The sequence below is a fragment of the Mauremys mutica genome, chromosome 13, assembly GCF_020497125.1.
Source record: "Mauremys mutica isolate MM-2020 ecotype Southern chromosome 13, ASM2049712v1, whole genome shotgun sequence".
In the NCBI taxonomy this organism is placed as follows: Eukaryota; Metazoa; Chordata; order Testudines; family Geoemydidae; genus Mauremys; species Mauremys mutica.
Window position 1 is genome coordinate 20,430,423 of NC_059084.1, and position 16,471 is coordinate 20,446,893.

At 42.7% G+C, this 16,471-nt stretch overlaps 1 protein-coding gene and 1 long non-coding RNA gene across 4 annotated transcripts in view; one reads left to right on the plus strand and one right to left on the minus strand.

The window, feature by feature from the left end:
- The window catches only part of ZHX3 (zinc fingers and homeoboxes 3), a 64,942-nt gene that overhangs the window by 12,101 nt on the left and 36,370 nt on the right, over positions 1–16,471 (plus strand). The window contains exons 1-2 of one of the 2 annotated variants that reach the window (XM_044986686.1): positions 12,507–12,735; positions 14,201–14,293. The gene's annotated coding sequence lies outside the window, so the exon portion shown is untranslated. Of the gene's footprint in view, positions 1–12,506; positions 12,736–14,200; positions 14,294–16,471 lie in introns of those variants that run through there. The other variant, XM_044986687.1, reaches the window with a different exon arrangement.
- Positions 371–12,440, minus strand: LOC123348975. Of its 2 annotated transcripts, none has more exons than XR_006573293.1 (4): positions 12,390–12,440; positions 9,628–9,730; positions 8,243–8,352; positions 371–606 (listed from the first exon to the last, which is right to left on the minus strand). It is a non-coding gene; the product is annotated as an uncharacterized LOC123348975 (long non-coding RNA). The 2 variants fall into 2 exon arrangements; XR_006573294.1 differs by lacking the exon at positions 371–606 and adding an exon at positions 5,759–6,894.

Genomic DNA, 16,471 nt, shown 5'->3' on the forward strand with positions numbered 1-16,471 from the left:
CCCATCATTTCCCTTCCTGGGGCAGGGCATCAAAACTGCAAACTCAATTCAATTCAGTTCCCTTCTAACTCACAAGACCAGAGCCGCTAAGGGCTTACAGAAACAGGGCAGGCAGTACTTGCTTTCATCACTTGCCTGCACATGCTCCAGGAAAATCAGTGTTCCTAGTTCAATAGCTGAGATTTTACAATAGTTGAATCTCTTGTTTTGAAAATGGGTACGTATTTCCATAGGGGAAGATGTTTGCCTTTGAGAGGGAAATAATACGTCTTTGCCAAATAGAAAAGGGCAAAACTAGTATAAGAGGCAAGAGAATGCGCCACACACTAGAGAGAGAAACTACAAGATATTTTTCAAAGGACATGCAAGGTGTTTGTTCTTCTTCCTCTTACCACTAAGAAATACCGCTTTGCACATGATTTTCTGCTGCTTTTCCATTCATCAGTGAGCTAAAGTTCCAAAACTTGGAACAAAATATAAAAAGGTCATGTGGCATTTTAAAATTTCAATGCCTTTTTTCCTTCCTTCAGGGGAGGAGGTGGTGGTGTTGGGAGAGACGTGGAGATTTCTTTTAGTTAAAATGTTCCCCTGCAGTGTTGTGGACTCCTAAAAAAAATGAAATAAAATAAAAAGGATGCTGCTGCACTTACATGTATATTAACTTGCTAGAAACAAAAACAAAAACTGTTGAACTGATTGAAATGAAGTAAACAAATAGAATAAAGTGACATTCTGTAAAAACAATCTGGTCATGGTAATAAGAGGGTTGTTTTTAATGTGCTCAATTTCTTTGAAGCTGGCATTAGAAATTTAGTGAGGTAGGATGGTGGAAAACGGTGTTTAGCATATCAGTATTTCCAGGAAAGATAAAGGGTTTTAAACTGGAATTTAGACTTAAAATATTTTCATTAATGGCTATCAAAACTTGGCAGCCAAACAGCTACTTTCTTAGCGGCCCAGTCTTTAGACAATGGATGAAATAAGTTAAATGGAACACCTCCTAGGAGAAGTGGTGCTTGTGGGACTGTATGTAAAAGACTCCTGACTGACTTTACAAAACATAATACTCTTGTATCAAAACCCATTTTAGCTTCAGTGTCTATTTTCTCCTCTACTTCCTTTCCTGGTATGGCTGCTGTCAAGATAATTGGTTGTACATACAACCGAGGTACACTTAATTCAATGGTCCTTTAGTACAGTATGCAAATTTATTAAGTTCACAGGAATGTGTTAGTGGTTATTTACCACTGTCTCCCTGTTACTTTATGCTTCAAGTTTTCAACTAGCATTTAGCTTTAGATACTTGGCAGACTTGTACTATTCACCATAAAAAACAAAACAAAACAAAACCACAACACACCCTTACAGGCTGCAGATGATACGAATCATCTCTCCAGTTTGTGGTATCAATAATGGTGTTGTGCCCCAAATACAGCAATTCAAAACCTGGCTGACTGTGGACTCCTGCCTGCTTGAATGCTCAGGTTCAGGAGTCCAAATGAAATGCTCACAGAGAACCATAATTTTTTCACCTCTTGGAAGCAATCCCACTTGCTGCCTGAACAAGTAGAACAGCGATCTGACTCTCCTGATTTGTCTTCCAAATACAGAAATAATTAGCAAAACATAAATGGTAGCTTAGATGTTAATACTGAATGCTGAGTTGTGCTGCTGGTTTTGGGGCACTTCATTCCGTTTCAAAAATTAAACTTAAGGTTTGCTAAGTGATATCATAACAACAGTTATGAGGCCAGAAAGAATGCTTTTCATTTGAGGAGGGCTAGGATGAGGGAGCATGTATTTAGGCCCTGATCCTGCAAATGTTTAAGGACGTGTGTCACTTTAGGCAGATGAGTGGTTCCATTGAAGTCAATGAAACTAGTCACATGACTAAAAGTAATGCATGTTTGGGGTGATGAAGATGGGAATTGTGTCACAATATTAAATTGTTATAATCGCAGTAACCTAGTCTTACATAGAGCTTTTCATCTATTGATCTCAAAGCACTTTACAGAAGGGTCAGTTATTACCCTCATTTTATGGATGGAGAAACTGAGGCACAGAAGTGCAGTGGCTTGCCCAAGGTCATCCAGCAGGCCTGTGGCAGAACTGGGAATAGAAACCAACTCTCCAGTGTCCCAGTCCAGTGCTCTACCCTCTAGGCCATGCTGCCTCCCAAAGATTTAGAGCACTGTGAATTGCTAATATTGTCAACCTTTGTCAAAAAAGTCAGGCCTGTCTTTATGCTTTGCGGTATCTTACTTTAAAAATGTGGAATTCCAGGCCAGTATTTTCATCCAAAAAGAGACTTGTGAGCCTGTCACTCGGCTGTTTGCTTTTCATGCTTTTAGTTATGTTAGTAATTGACTCAGAGAAGCCCTGGCATTGTTTGATTCTCCTCTCTCCCCTCCCCTGCAAATATTTTGATTTTTCTAAAAATAAAAGATAATGTCAACAGCCCTTCAGTAACAAAGGAATGTGCATATCCTGCTCTGAAAAGAGAATTCCTGTAAAGGAAAAGATTTAGTTGTTAAATCTTACTATAAACTGAATAAAGCTTAGGGTTGTTTTTTTTTAAATGATTTTTTAAAACACCCGTCATTAAAAAAAACCCAGACTAGGTAACTTAAGCTCAAAATACTTTCTAATGAGAGAGAACAAGAAAGGGCAATTGAGGGGAGTAAACAAAGAGGCTTTTATAAACAAACAGGCTCACAAAGCGAGCAGCTGTCAGTGTGTGTGTGTGTACTACTAGTACCTTGCACAAAAGTCTCCTTTACTTTCTGTACCTTTCTTGGCATGCACCTCAAAAATCTTTTGCAACAAGCCTCTAATTATAGCTCACTGATTCCTTAGGTGCCTAGATCAGGTATGAAACTAGCCTAAGACCAGAGAGAATATTTATCTTGGTTTGTGGGGACTCCGTGAAGCAGATTTAGAATCGAAGGTGGCTATGGGGGCACATAGCAGCATATTTACACAGTTAATAGATTCTCTTGGTGTTTTTGTAACACACCCCCTCCCACTATTTTAAGGGTTTAGCCAGACATTTAACAGAAAGGAAGGGTTTGCTCCAAAAAGCCATTGCTGTCAGTGGAAAGACTCCGATTGACACAGGCTTTGGCAGAGGCCATAATTGAACTAGTTTTAAATTATGCAGAAGGTTTGAAAATGATCGCGCACTGTTGCCAACTCTTGCCATGGTATCACAAACCTCGTGATATTTGATGCTATCCATAAAGCCCCAGCTTCTGGAATGACATGGCTGTGAGAATTTTTTTTTTTTTTAAAGTAAGTTTCTAGCCCTCATGGAGAAAAGCTTGAAAACATGAACCCTAAAGCCTTAAAAAGCCCAAGGCAAATAACTCCTCCCCCCCTTTATTTTTAAAAATCAAATGACTTTTAATCCAATCTCGTGAGTTTGGGGGCCCAACTCATGGTTTATGAACGCTTTGAGTTAGTAGTGCTGACAATGGCAAGTTGGTTCTTTCCCTTCAATTTAAATTGGTTTCTTCAAGTTTATTTACATCCCATGGGAGTTTTGCCCTGAAATTGGTTCATTGCTGAACTATTTCCCCCCCTCTGTCCTAGATGCATACTGTGGTTTGATAGTGTCATCATATTTCTAGCATGGAAGAAAAACAACAACAGAATTAAAACAGTTGTTTTGGGGTGGAAAGCACATAAAGTAGATGGATTTGGAAGAGAAAGTTTGGGGTGAAGGACAAGGAACAGATCACATTTTGGGCCTGCCAATCTTGACGGATTCCATATAAATGATAAGAATGATGCAGATTGAAGTACAATATCTTGACCCACTACACATTTCAATGAAGAGTGCTGGAAAGTCCAGACTCGCTGGCAATCTGTTCAGGATTCGTGTTGTGAATTTGGTCTGTGTCCATTCTGCAGGTGTAATGTCTTAGCTTTCTGAGGTACTGGACTGCCTCACAGTCATTAGGGTGTTAAATCCTCGCAGCAGCCCTGTGAGGTCGGTAAGTGCGATTATCCCCGCTCAGCCACAGACTTCCTGTGTGACGTCGGGCAAGCCACTTAGCGCCTCAGTTCCCCCATCTGTACAATGGGGATCATACCACTACACTGCCTCACAGGAGTGTTATGAGGATAGATACAGTAAGGATTGTGAACCCTAACTACTGGACAGTTCCACCCCTCTTTCTCCAAGTAGTAACACTCTGAGGTCTAGTTCAGCAAAGCACTTAAACATGTTTGTACCAGGACATGAATAATCTCATCCCTATTCAGCAGAGCAGTTGAGTTGTTCTTTGAGTCCCATTGATTTCAATGGAACAGCTCAGATGCTTATAGTTAAAGCACGTGCTTAGGTGCTGTGCTGAATTACAGGAGAACTGCACTGGCCTTGAGGAAAAAAATGGGTTAAGAAGTTCTACGGTTAGGTCTGTGATTGAGATTCAGAGCATGGGTAACCCCATGCATTCAAAAACCATGAGTCACAACCATAAGGACTCGAAACTCACTTTTTTTTTTTTAAATGAAAGCAGAGACTCTCAACTCCAGAAGCTGGAGCTTTAAGAAACCCACCAAACATTGTGAAACCCATGATAAAATCTCAAGAGTTGGCAACCCTGCAATGGCACTGGAATATCAAGCCTGCTGAATAAGCCTTATCACATAACAGTATTCATTTAGAAAGGGAAACTTCACGAAATAAGTCCTTTTATAAAGGAACGTTTGTTGTCTGTGAAGACATTTTGCAAATATATTTTAATGTGTTACTAACATGAAGTTTGCTCAGTTTCCCTTTGCTTTTAGGGTCCCCTGCACTATCACAATGCGACCATGCTGCACGTTTTGCAGTGGGGGAAATGCTTAAATTCTCACAAACTAATCCTGAAATATTTATTTTCTCTATAGAACATAAGTCTTAGATATAAGCTACCAAATTGTGTCCCTTTAAGAGATGGGATCAGGACACTACTAATAATTTGGAGGTGGGTAAAGGAGCAGCAGCGAATACAGAGCTTGTTCTAATGTTAAGAGAAAACTGGCTTGCTCTGAGGTTTCCACATCAAAGGCAGGTCAGTTCATCCATTACACTTCAAGTAAGAAGGAGGTGATTGAATTTCCACGTGTCAAAGGGATTGTTGGAACAACAAAGGATATGCAAATTGGGGAGAGGGAGGCTTATGGTGCACATAGCTCTTGTTTATGTTCTGGTTTGAGTCCATCTTTTCTTTAACGGTTCAGTTGAGTTGCTTTTGATTTGGGAAGCAATATACTTCTAAACAGCAGAAACTTGAAACCTAGAACCTTTTCCCCTCCACACGCTAACAAAAATGCTTTGTTTTCAGAAATCATCTCCAATGACAAAGTTTAAAGACACTGTCTGCTTAAAAATTGCACTTACATCTGAAATCGTTCCCTTCTATTGTTATACCTTATTTTTACTATAACTGAAAGACAGAAGCATTTTGCTCTTTCATTTTTGTGTGATTGGTAGCACTTTGTATAGTCAGTTGCACTGTTCCCAGGGGATTGTTAGTCAGTTTCCCATGTTGTCTGCCTGTTTTGTTTTTAGACACACAGCAGCAATAAATGTGACTATAGCATCACATAAAACTCATATTTTGAAATTGACCGGATTTCAAGTTGATAACATCCCTTCTTAATTAGCTTAAAAAGATGCCGTGCAAAGTGTGAAAATTATAAGTGGGGCTTGTTTTTTGTAACCATTAAGTTAGCAAACACGACATTCAGAAATAGGATCACTTAGCTTTAACTAAGCACAATTTCAAAGCTGAAGTCAGTGAGCATGGTGAATTCAGTGTTAGATAGCATTATCTGTATTGCAGTGACACCTGTAGACTCTGATCAGGCCCTTTTGGGCTAAGCACTGTTCATACACTAACAGAAAGACTTCCTGTCCCAAAGAGCTTGGAGTCTTAAGTAAAGATAGAAAATGGTCTTCCTAGTCTATGGAAGAAGCTGATCCTGTAAGGGAATCTTATGTTATTAGTCATATCTGCTACAGTGTACTCAGAGCATGAGACACAAGAGTTTCAAGGTTTTGCCTGTGCTGTAGCAGCACCCTTTCTTGTGGTCAGTTGATTTCTTCCTGTAGAGTTGAAGCCTGAGGAGTATATTGGGTTGGTTCCCCCTCCCCCCCCCCTTTTTCTCAGGGAACAGAGGAAACTTCTTGTAGGATTTTGAGCTTTTCGTCTTAATATTATTCTGTGTGTAAAGAGTTTGCTAAAGAATGCATGCAGTCCAAACAAGACATAAAAGCACTCAATTAGAAACGTAACTGCAACCTAGCTGGAGCCAGTTCACTGCAACATACAGTCTTGTGCGCAGAGGTATTGAACTGCCAGAGCTCAGAGTTCTCAGGAACGGTTTTCTTTGATTTTCTTATCCCCCCGTTTTCTGAAATGTTATCTCACAGCATTCACAGTAAATATTGGTTCCCAGTTGTTTTCAGCAGCCAAGTGAATGGGTAGCAATGGCTGCACCCCAGGGTACGTGCAGGATGTGCTCTCAGGTTCAGAATCATGTTGGAGAAAACACTGCTTGGTTTGTTCTTCAGAATGTCTGCGTTCATTATTGGGAGAATTACTAAAGCAAAGTCAGTCCCAGAACTTGCAATAGTTTTTTCCCCAGCCAAGAACTTCCCAGATAAACATGTCCAAGATGCACTAGCTGTGGATTCAGTTTGCTTGTGTTGCAGACTGCAGTTATGGGGCAAATGGGGCCCCCTCCTGCCGATACCTTCTATGTTTCACTGCAAGAAGCACTGTGTTTCTGGCTGTTCAATGACTTCTCATTTCCCTTGTAGCCTTGCTCCATCTAGAGCTGCCTTGCCCTCCCAGAAAGGGACTGTAGAGTTCTTCCTCTCTTCCCATGCAGCCCTGTCCCCTGAGGAGATCGGATTGCATGGATCAAGAATTATGCAGATAGGGGTAGCATTAAGTGCAAATATTTTCCTGCATGTTTGCCTGGGAAAGAGGCCCCCTACTTCACACTCCCTAGCCCCACCTAAACATGTCCACTTATAAACTCCCAGAGCCCCAAACATGCTGAATACATATAGGTGGGGTGGGAGGAAGGAATGATACAGTCAAGGGCTTGGCTGCTTTGAGCACATTTTCTGCAAAGTATAGTCCCTCCATGGCAAAAATCAGTAGGAAGGATCTGAACTGTAGTGAGCATGCCTGTCTGGACAAGACTTTCCAAAGCACCTGAGTGACTTGGGAGCACAAGTTCCATTGACTTTCAGTGGGACATGTGCTCTAAAGTTACTGGGGTGTGTTTGAAAAACCAACCAACCAACCACCTGTTACCTAATACGAGTATTCCTGTAAGTCAGTAAGAGGAGCGTGATTTGGCCCCTCTGGGGCAAATAGTGAGTCTGAGTCCCTGGGGCTTGAGGATGTTGCTTGGAAATAAACTATATGTCTGGTTCCATTAGTTGGTTGAAAGAAAACATCCTCCATGAATCTGGATTGGTTCAGTAGTGGAAGCTGAGGAAAGGTCCCCTCCAGAGTTTGTGTCCACAGAAACTCTGGGGTTCTGCTGCACAAGAGGGCTATTTTCTCTCCATAGGCAGCTTGAGATCATTCAGTGTATGTAGTCACTAAAATCTTATGTAAGTCTGCAGTCTCATTCCTGCAGAAACTGGGACTGGCCGGAACTATTTTGTGTTCCTCAGTTCCAAAATGCAATTTAATGCCCATGAAGTTTAATGAATCTATTCCATTATGCCTTGAAGGAACAGTCTGTTCAGGGCACTAAATCATATGGAGACTTGGGTTAGAAATGAGAAATCCAGTGCATTTGAGGATGTTCTTTCTACAGTAGCTGCTTTTCCCAACAAGTACTAAAGAGGGTGAATTCCCAGCTCTGGGTAAGTTATGAACTGGAATTTTAACTCAGGATAGTCTCCCTAGGTCAGCTAGAGAGCTGTTTTGACTTCAGTATTTAAGAACTTAAGAACAGCCATCCTGGGTCAGGCCAAAGGTCCATCTAGCCCAGTATCCTGCCTTCTGACAGTGGCCAATGTCAGGTTCCCCAGAGGGAATGAACAGAACAGGTAATCATCAAGTGAGCTATTCCGTGTCGCCCATTCCCAGCTTCTGGCAAACAAGTGTGCCTCTGGAGAGATGAGCCTTTACAGGGTGGCTGAGAAATACATAGTTATTGAAAAAGCCTAGAAAGTGCAAGCAAACAGAATTCAAATAGTGCCTCTATAGAAGAGTTGACTCACTGCAGATGTGTCCTCTTGTGACTGGGCATGGCATAGCAGTTTTTCCTCTCACCCACCGCCGACGGCTGCTCTGGCCCAGGCCTCCAGCCACGTCACGTTTGGTCCAACCCCTTCCAGGGTAAACAAAGGACAATAAACTCAGCTCAAATAAACATAACTCTTTGCCCTGATGGCTCCCTGCTCTACAGACTCTTCACCCCAGCCCAGGCTCTGCAGGGTTGCCCTTCTGCTCTTGAGCAGAGCAGCACCTCCCTGGGTATTCTCCCTCCAAACTCACTAGCCCTCCTCCCCCTTGTATCAGGATGTTGCTGCATCTTCTTTCCCAGTGGCAGGTAGGAGAGCCCAGGCTCTCCCTGTCTACTGGGTTCCAGTCCCAGGACCTTGTGGTGATTATCTACTGCCTCCCTTGACCTTCCTTCAGGCCCTTTCCCACAGGCCTTCCTTGGGTTCTCTGTATTCCTGCCTTTCACTAGGCCTTTCCTCCATGCTCTGACAACCAATGTAGAGTTCTTCCCTTTGCTCCCAGTAGTCCCATCTCCTCTGGGCTTCCTCCCTTTATGCTCGCACCACCCAGCATCTCCCACAGCTGGGCCTGGCCCAGCCTCCACGGGCCTTAACTGAGCTCTCATCAGCTCTTTTAGTTCAAGCCTGGGATATATACCACATCACTGCTCCCTTTCGGTTTTCAGGAAACCAGTTGTGAGCAATGCCAGCAAGAAACCAACTTTGTACAAAAAATGTGTTATGGCATCAGCTGCGCACTCTGTACCTCACAGGCAAGAGCAGACCAGATGACCCCTACTTGTCTTAGAACAAAGTGGAAAATCCTCATAATTCCTGCCAGTACGTCAAGAAAGAGAACCTCTCCTTGCCTGCATACCTACCTCAGTGCAGCCTTTGTGCACGTGAGCAGGAATTTCTATGGTTAGAGCACCTAATACCATTGACACCATGATTAAAATGGTTTAAGGATGCTTGTCCCTTGCCACCTTTCACTCATCACCACCCTTGCCAAAATGAAAAATGAGAAACAATACAACGTTTTTAAAGGGCCTACCTTATTGTTCTTGCTCGCTGTTCTTTTGAGACCATTAAAAACATAATGCTCAATATTTAAATGTGAGTTTTAGCTAGCTGGCTACAGATTGCACCTAGCCATGTTTTAAAAGTGCAAGATTACAGGCAGTTAACTGCGTGGACTAATGTTTCCAGTGTGGGTATCTAAAGTTCAGGACCTAAATTAGTATTTAGGCACCTTAGTATAAGTGGCTTGATTTTTCAAAACACATCTCATTGAAATGAGTAGGGGCTACAGGTACCCAGCACCTCTGGAAATCAAGCCACTTATGTGCTTAACTTTAGGCACCCGCATTTGAAAATCTTACCTTTACTAGAAACGTGTAGACAAGTGAAATCCTTTATCCCCTTGGTCTCACTGAAATGGAGCTGCCATCGTGGAACTGCAGTTACTGTTGGCAGACCAGCCTTCTGGCATAGAAAGGGTGAAAGTCAATCAACTCAACAGAACATCAGAACTTAGTTCAAGACAATCATTGCCAGGTACTTCATAGGAGCCACTACAAATGACTATCTTGGAGTAGGCTGACTGCAGTAACCGGGTGAGTTCAGAAGAACTTTTAAACACACACACCTCCACCCGCCCAGGGCTTTGGAGCGAAGCCCGGAGCTGGAGCGCGGAGCAGCTCTGGAGCAGTGGAGCTGCAGGTTTTTTCCTGGAACTGGAGCGGAGCTGGAGTACAGCTGCAAAGCCCTTCATCCGCCCCCATATTATTATGGACATTAGGAAGCGTAGGAGAGGGAGCAGCCCAGCCAGTGAGTCTGGGACGGTGATTCCCTCCACTGTAGGATAGAAGGCATTCATCCAGTTCCCTTCTTGAAGTAGCACTATTGCCAGAGTGCTTGATCAGAGGAGTAGCTTCTCCACAGCCCTGGAACTGTTACTCAGCTGGAAGAAAGTAACACATTTTGAGAACCTCTCCTGGAGGCCATCAGACAGTTAAATTGTTTCCTTCCACAAGTGTCACTTCCCTCTTTGGCCGCTTGACCTCCTTCAGAGAGAGGCTTGGAGAAGTTGTTCTTGTGCTTCCTTCCCCAGTATGCATACAAAGTATCTGCTTCAGCTCTACATTCCCCGAGCGGTCAGTGTGCCCTACGCAGTCCTAAGAAAACATGTGGCTTACTGAAAGCCATCCAAGAAAATACTGAAATGAAACTGGTGCCTGGAAGCAGAATGACTTTTCAATTCCTGGGGGTGTTAGGACAGATGACTGAAGCTTTGGTTGAAATGTTTAGGAACCGGTTCACCTCTCCCTTTCCATGAAAGGGTTTCAGATGTAATTACTTAGCTTTCACGTATCAAACATCTGCTCGGCTTTGCTGCTTTCTTGAGGAGGTTGCGGTTAGTTGGAAGAGCAGCAAAGATAGGTGGCAATTCGGAGAGTATTCTTAGTATGTCATAGGGCTTCTCTAGAAATTATTAATATAAAGAGTCACAGTAAACTGGAAAATTTTGAACATGTATTATTAGAAGGAACCCTTAAGATTTCTCTCTCTGAAAGAGTTGAGTCATTAACTGTCATCTCTGTCCGTTCGATGATACTTTGTGTGGACAGTTTCACTATTGGTCATTCTCACACACTGCCCACATGCCTGCAGTTTTAGCCCAGACTCTCCAAGAGGATGTTTAGCTGTCACAGCAGCAGCAAAGCTTACCTTGGGTTCTGTATTCCTGTCAAGAACTGGCCTGTACTGTTTTATAAGCATGCTGGCTAAGGGTTCACGCTGCCATATTTGAATATCTGAGTCTAAACATTACAAAAGTGACTAGTGATTTGGGTGCCCCCAAATTGAGACCTCTTCAAAGGTACCTTATTTTCAGAAAGTGCTAAGCACCGACTCTCTGAATATGTGGCTCCTTTTCTTAATTTGGGCACCCAAAAATCCAGGCATTCAAGATCACTAATCACTTCTTAAAATCTGGCCACATGGTTATTGTCTACAGGTGAACTGGACCCAGACTGGTATTGATATTCTGTACAATAAACGGACAGTGAATAATTGTAAAGATAAGCTTGGATCTGTGAAAACTATGGATCTATCTAATTGCTGCTATCACAGAAAGAATTACACATAAGCTGCCTATAAGACTTTCAACCCTGTGCTTGTTGTTACAGGATCTTTATGCAGGCTACTAGAATAAAAAACACTTGATCAGCAGTCTAGTATTTGTCTCTTGTTATTCATGAAACTTTTTCTGGCATATAAAACTTTGTCTTCTGTTATGTCAAGGTTCTGACATTCAACATTGGCTCATTCCCAAAGTGTGTTGAAGTCTAACCGGTTAAAAATAAACATTTGATAAAAAATATGCAGGCAGGGAAGGCATTTGGCAAGAGTTTAAAGTGGGTTCCCCCTGACTTGTTCATAGAATATGAGGGTTAGAAGAGATCTCAGGAGGTCATCTAGTCCAACCCCCTGCTCAAAGTGGGACCAATCTCCAGACAGATTTTTGCACCAGATCCCTAAATGGCCCCCTTAAGGATTGAACTCACAACCCTGGGTTTAGCTGGCCAATATGCTCAACCCACTGAGCTATCCCTCCCCCCTTCTGTTACTTTTGTGACCTGTCAGATGTAGGGATAGACTTACAAAATGCATGTCCATTTTTGTGTGCACAGGTCATGATCTATGCGCTAATACACTGGCTCTCAACCTTTCCAGATTCCTGTACCCCTTTCAGGAGTCTGATTTGTCTTGTGTGCCCCCAAGTTTCACCTCACTTAAAAATTACCTGCTTACAAACTCAGACATAAAAATTCAAGTGTCTCAGCACACTATCACTGAAATATTGCTGACGTGCATTTTTACCATATAATTATAAAAGAAATCGATTGGAATATAAATTTTGTACTTACATTTCAGTGTATAATGTATAGAGCAGTATGCACAAGTCAGTCTGTATGAAATTTTAGTTTTTGTACTGACTTCGCTAGTGCTTTTTATGTAGCCGGTTATAAAACTAGGCAAATATCTAGATGAGTTGATGTAGCCCCTGGAAGACCTCTGCGTAACCCCAAGGGTACGTGTACCCCTGGTTGAAAACCACTGAATGCATGTGCACACATACCTTTGAAAAAATCTGGCCCATGAAGTACAGCCCAGGAAACTGATGTGCCTTCAAAAAGACTTCTATGACATCACAGACTGCTCTTTGCTGTTATAGTTACCAGACAGTCATCCGAACCCTGAGAGTCGGAGTGGGTGGAGGCGGCCTTAGATATAGTGAAAGTAACTTCCAAGTCTAAGTTGGAGTCATACGATCACAGGAATAGTGGTATCAAACAAGCTTTACAGAGAATAACTACAGTAGAGAAGTCATTTTTCTTTTAAGAGCAGGAACGTAAGTTGCTGTTGATAAAGGGATAGGTGTGGAGTATGTTTCTGTGGGCTGCTTAATACCCTTTGAAGAAATGGTAAGTTTTTTTTAATTCCACAATACATCGTTCTGTATTTAAACTGAAAAATGCCATTGATATGCTATCAAATGACTAGGACACCGTAAGTGACTCCATGCTATTGAAAGGGAGATGTCCGATTCTATACACGGGTTGTTTTGTGAATAGTATGGATAATGAATTACTATGCTTAAAAATCCACAGACCATCTAATCATGTTGGCACATATAGGGCCTGAATGATCACTCTTCCCAGATCTACACAGATAATTTGGCTCCTGTTTGTTTCTAACTGTATTCGTGTGATGTCCGGTTTTGGTAATGTGGGGGTGCTAGTGGAAGCTTCTAACATACAATAAAAGGGAAATCCCCTCCACCGCCACTTTACACACATTTCTGCACTGGTCGTCTTGATGGGAAAATCACTGTTACACTTCATCAAATACATTTCTCTTATCAAAACCAGGTAGTTCAGAGCTTCAGCAGATCCTAACCTGAAAGAAGCAGCTTAGTAAACAGCACAGATTTGGCAAGGGACTTGTGGCTGGGAACAGCTGCCTGCTGCAGAAGACAGAGGTGCTTTGGGTTGTAGTGACTTTGCTGGGGCTTTCTAGTGGAGGTTGCAACAGATACATTAAGTGCTAGGAAACTAGCCAGGCTGCTGACAGTTTCCCCCACCCCCAAGCTTTAGCAAGAAGCAATTAGCAAGTGTGAATTTTCCTTCCTGGTAAATTCTAGTGTGGTTTTCTGGTTTCCTATCCTGGTATGACTTTTAGCACACCTTTTTCCAGGACAGTTTTTACATGTAATTTTATCTGTCTCTGAATTTAGTTCCAATCCTCAACTTGGTCATTGATCCCTCCATAAGGATATGTTTACAAATTATGAAATATCTTGGGCTGACTTTACTGTTTATGGCAGGGAGCGTATGGGACTGGACAGCAGCTGAGGAAAATGGAGCAGGGAGAGAAAGCACAAAGCTAAAAGTAAAACTGCAGGTTTATATTTAGCTACAGGCTGCAGCCCTGTTGGTTAGGCTGCTGTGATCGCTACTTTAAACATGTGCCTGGCTAGTTAATCTTTATGGCTCTCAGCTACTTTGGGAAACCAGCTGAACAGCTACAGATAACTAGTGTTGTTGTAGCTGCTGCATTGTCATTTTACGGTGCATATTCATCTTGCAGTTTTGAAAATCTTGGTACCTAGCTGAGTGCTCAGAAACTAATCCATTTTATTAAACTGACTTTAAATAAATAGGTCTCCTTTCTCATTAAATGAGAAATTGAAGGAGACATTTTTGGGTACTTTGCTTGTACTTTAGTCTATATATGGGCAGAAGGCATTGTGAATGTGTAGTGACTTGCACAATCAGCTCAAACTCCAGGCTAGTTTGTATTTGTATTATTATTTATAGGAAGAAGGTCATATTTCCCTTTGGAATCACAGTAGTAAATTTTGGGATGATATTTTCTCTTGTTTCTTAGAGCCCTGAATCTTGACTGCAGTGAAGGGACTACCGCCACTTGAACAATGCATACAAGTAAGGAGGAAGAGCTGGAAAGCAATACATTTTACAGGTAAGTAGCAGTTTTGGTATTTTATAGTTTGTGTGTATAAACACGTAACATAAAACCATGTGTGAATGCATAGGGTTCGTCTGAACAGAGGAACATGGCATATTTCAATCTACATCCCTTTTCTTGCATTAGAGTGAAAATTGAGTAGCTCTGTATTAATGTTAGAGGGTACCTATATATTCTGAATACGTAATTGAATGAGATACTAAAATGCCCAGTCACTGGCCTGGGCGCCCGTTCTGAGGTCCTGGCAAGAAGGATAATGAAAGGCAGAGGGAGAATGAGTCTTACTTCCAGGCCATAGAGTTGCTGAGAGATGCTCCCTTGGAAGCTAATGTAGCCCAGTGGCTGAAACATTTGGGTACGTCTACATTGCAATAAACCAACCTGCGGCACTGAGTCACAGCCTGGGTCAGTTGACTCAGGCTCTTGGGGCTCGGGCTGCGTAGCTAACAATAGCAGTGTAGGCGTTCAGACTCGGGCTGGAGGCCAGGCTGCCCCTTCGTGGGGTTTCAGAGGCCAGGCTCCAGCCCGAGCCCAAACATCTGCATTTCAGTTGTTAGCACCACAGCCTGAGTCAGCTGACCTGGGCCAGCCACGTTCTTTTATTGAGGTATAGGCGCTCAGAGAGGACTCTGCACTCCCCTTCCTGCCTTCTCATGCAGCGGCGCATGCGGCTCCTGTGGCCTGCATGTTAGCACTCAGCAAAGGGATGCTGTGCTACACTCCACCCAGGGGCCAGAGCCTAATGCAGCCACACTGGTTGTGCTCTCAAGGGACCTTCGGGGAAAGGCTTTGCCCCTAAATTTGTATCTATTGACAGGACAAAGTCAGCTTCAAATGCATACACGTTATTCGGCTGTGTTGTTCATGAATCCTTCTTGGCACTGGGGCTGCAGGCAGCTGAGTGCAGATTTTGCATCACGAGCAAGGGCACAGAGTGGGATCTAAAGATGTATTTGGGGAGTGTTGGAGGGTCCTCTATGGGATGATTTTAACACAGCCACTTACTTATCAGTCCCCTCTCTCCCACTCCCTGCCCAACCCCACCTCCAAAAATACCCCTCGAGGTTATACTACAGCAACCGTAACTTTAAGTCTTTAAATCAAGATTTGAGGACTTCAGTAATTCAGCCAGAGGCTATGGGCCTATTGCGGGAGTGGATAGGTGAGGTTCCGTGGCCTGCCGTGTGCAAGAGGTCAGACTAGATGATCATGATGGTCCCTTCTGGCCTTTGAGTCTATCAACACTGCTCCTACCTGTATTTGGCCAAAGGGGTTGCAGAAAAGCAATGCATGCGCCGCTTCTGCTAAGCCACAGATAAGAGGCCTGAGCCAATAATTGCACTCTGTTTTCTGTCTCGGTATTGCAGAGCTTCAGTGAACAGTCCTGTGTTGAAGCAAAGCAGAATCCCTCCGATTCATAAAAGCAGAATCTGTTACATTTATTGTTAAACGTCTAAGAGCAAATGTAAGCCAGCAGCCTGACTTGTTCAGCCTAAACTCATTCACGCAACAAATAACCATCTCCTACCACAGCTGGGGGATTTTGAAATGCTGTGAACGTTTCCACCCTATCTGCCCTTCACCACCCAGTCAGGACGGATAGCCCACATGCTATTTTAGGAAGCTATTTTCTTGTTAGGAGCATTGCAGGTGGGCTGATATTGTTATTGAACCTATCGCTTTCCTGACACGCTCCCTGGTGTGAACTAAAACTAGACTGTTAACAATTTCTCTCCCTAAAGATAAATTAATGAGCCCTGTAGTATTCAATGATTTTAGTGAATGATACATTGGGATGCACCTGCAGCCCTTATCAGTCCTCTTAAAGTTTGCCTGACTAGATTTTTGACCCATTATGTGTGTATCAAATTCCCAAACACCTTACACTAGTAATCCTGCAAATACAGTGAACTTTGGTACCCTCGTGTACATACTTTGAATTGTCCTACCTTATAAACAGCAGAGCTGGCAATAGTCATGGGATAACATTCCTTTGCAGCTTAACACTGCCATTATTAATTTTGTTTGTGGTGGTGAATTGTTTGGGGTGGGACCTATCAGACACATTTTTAAACCATGTGTACATCTCCTGGTATTCTCCACTGAATAATGAAAAATCTAGTTGGATGACTTGTGTGGAAAGAGTTCATGTGAGCCGAGTGGCTTCCTTTG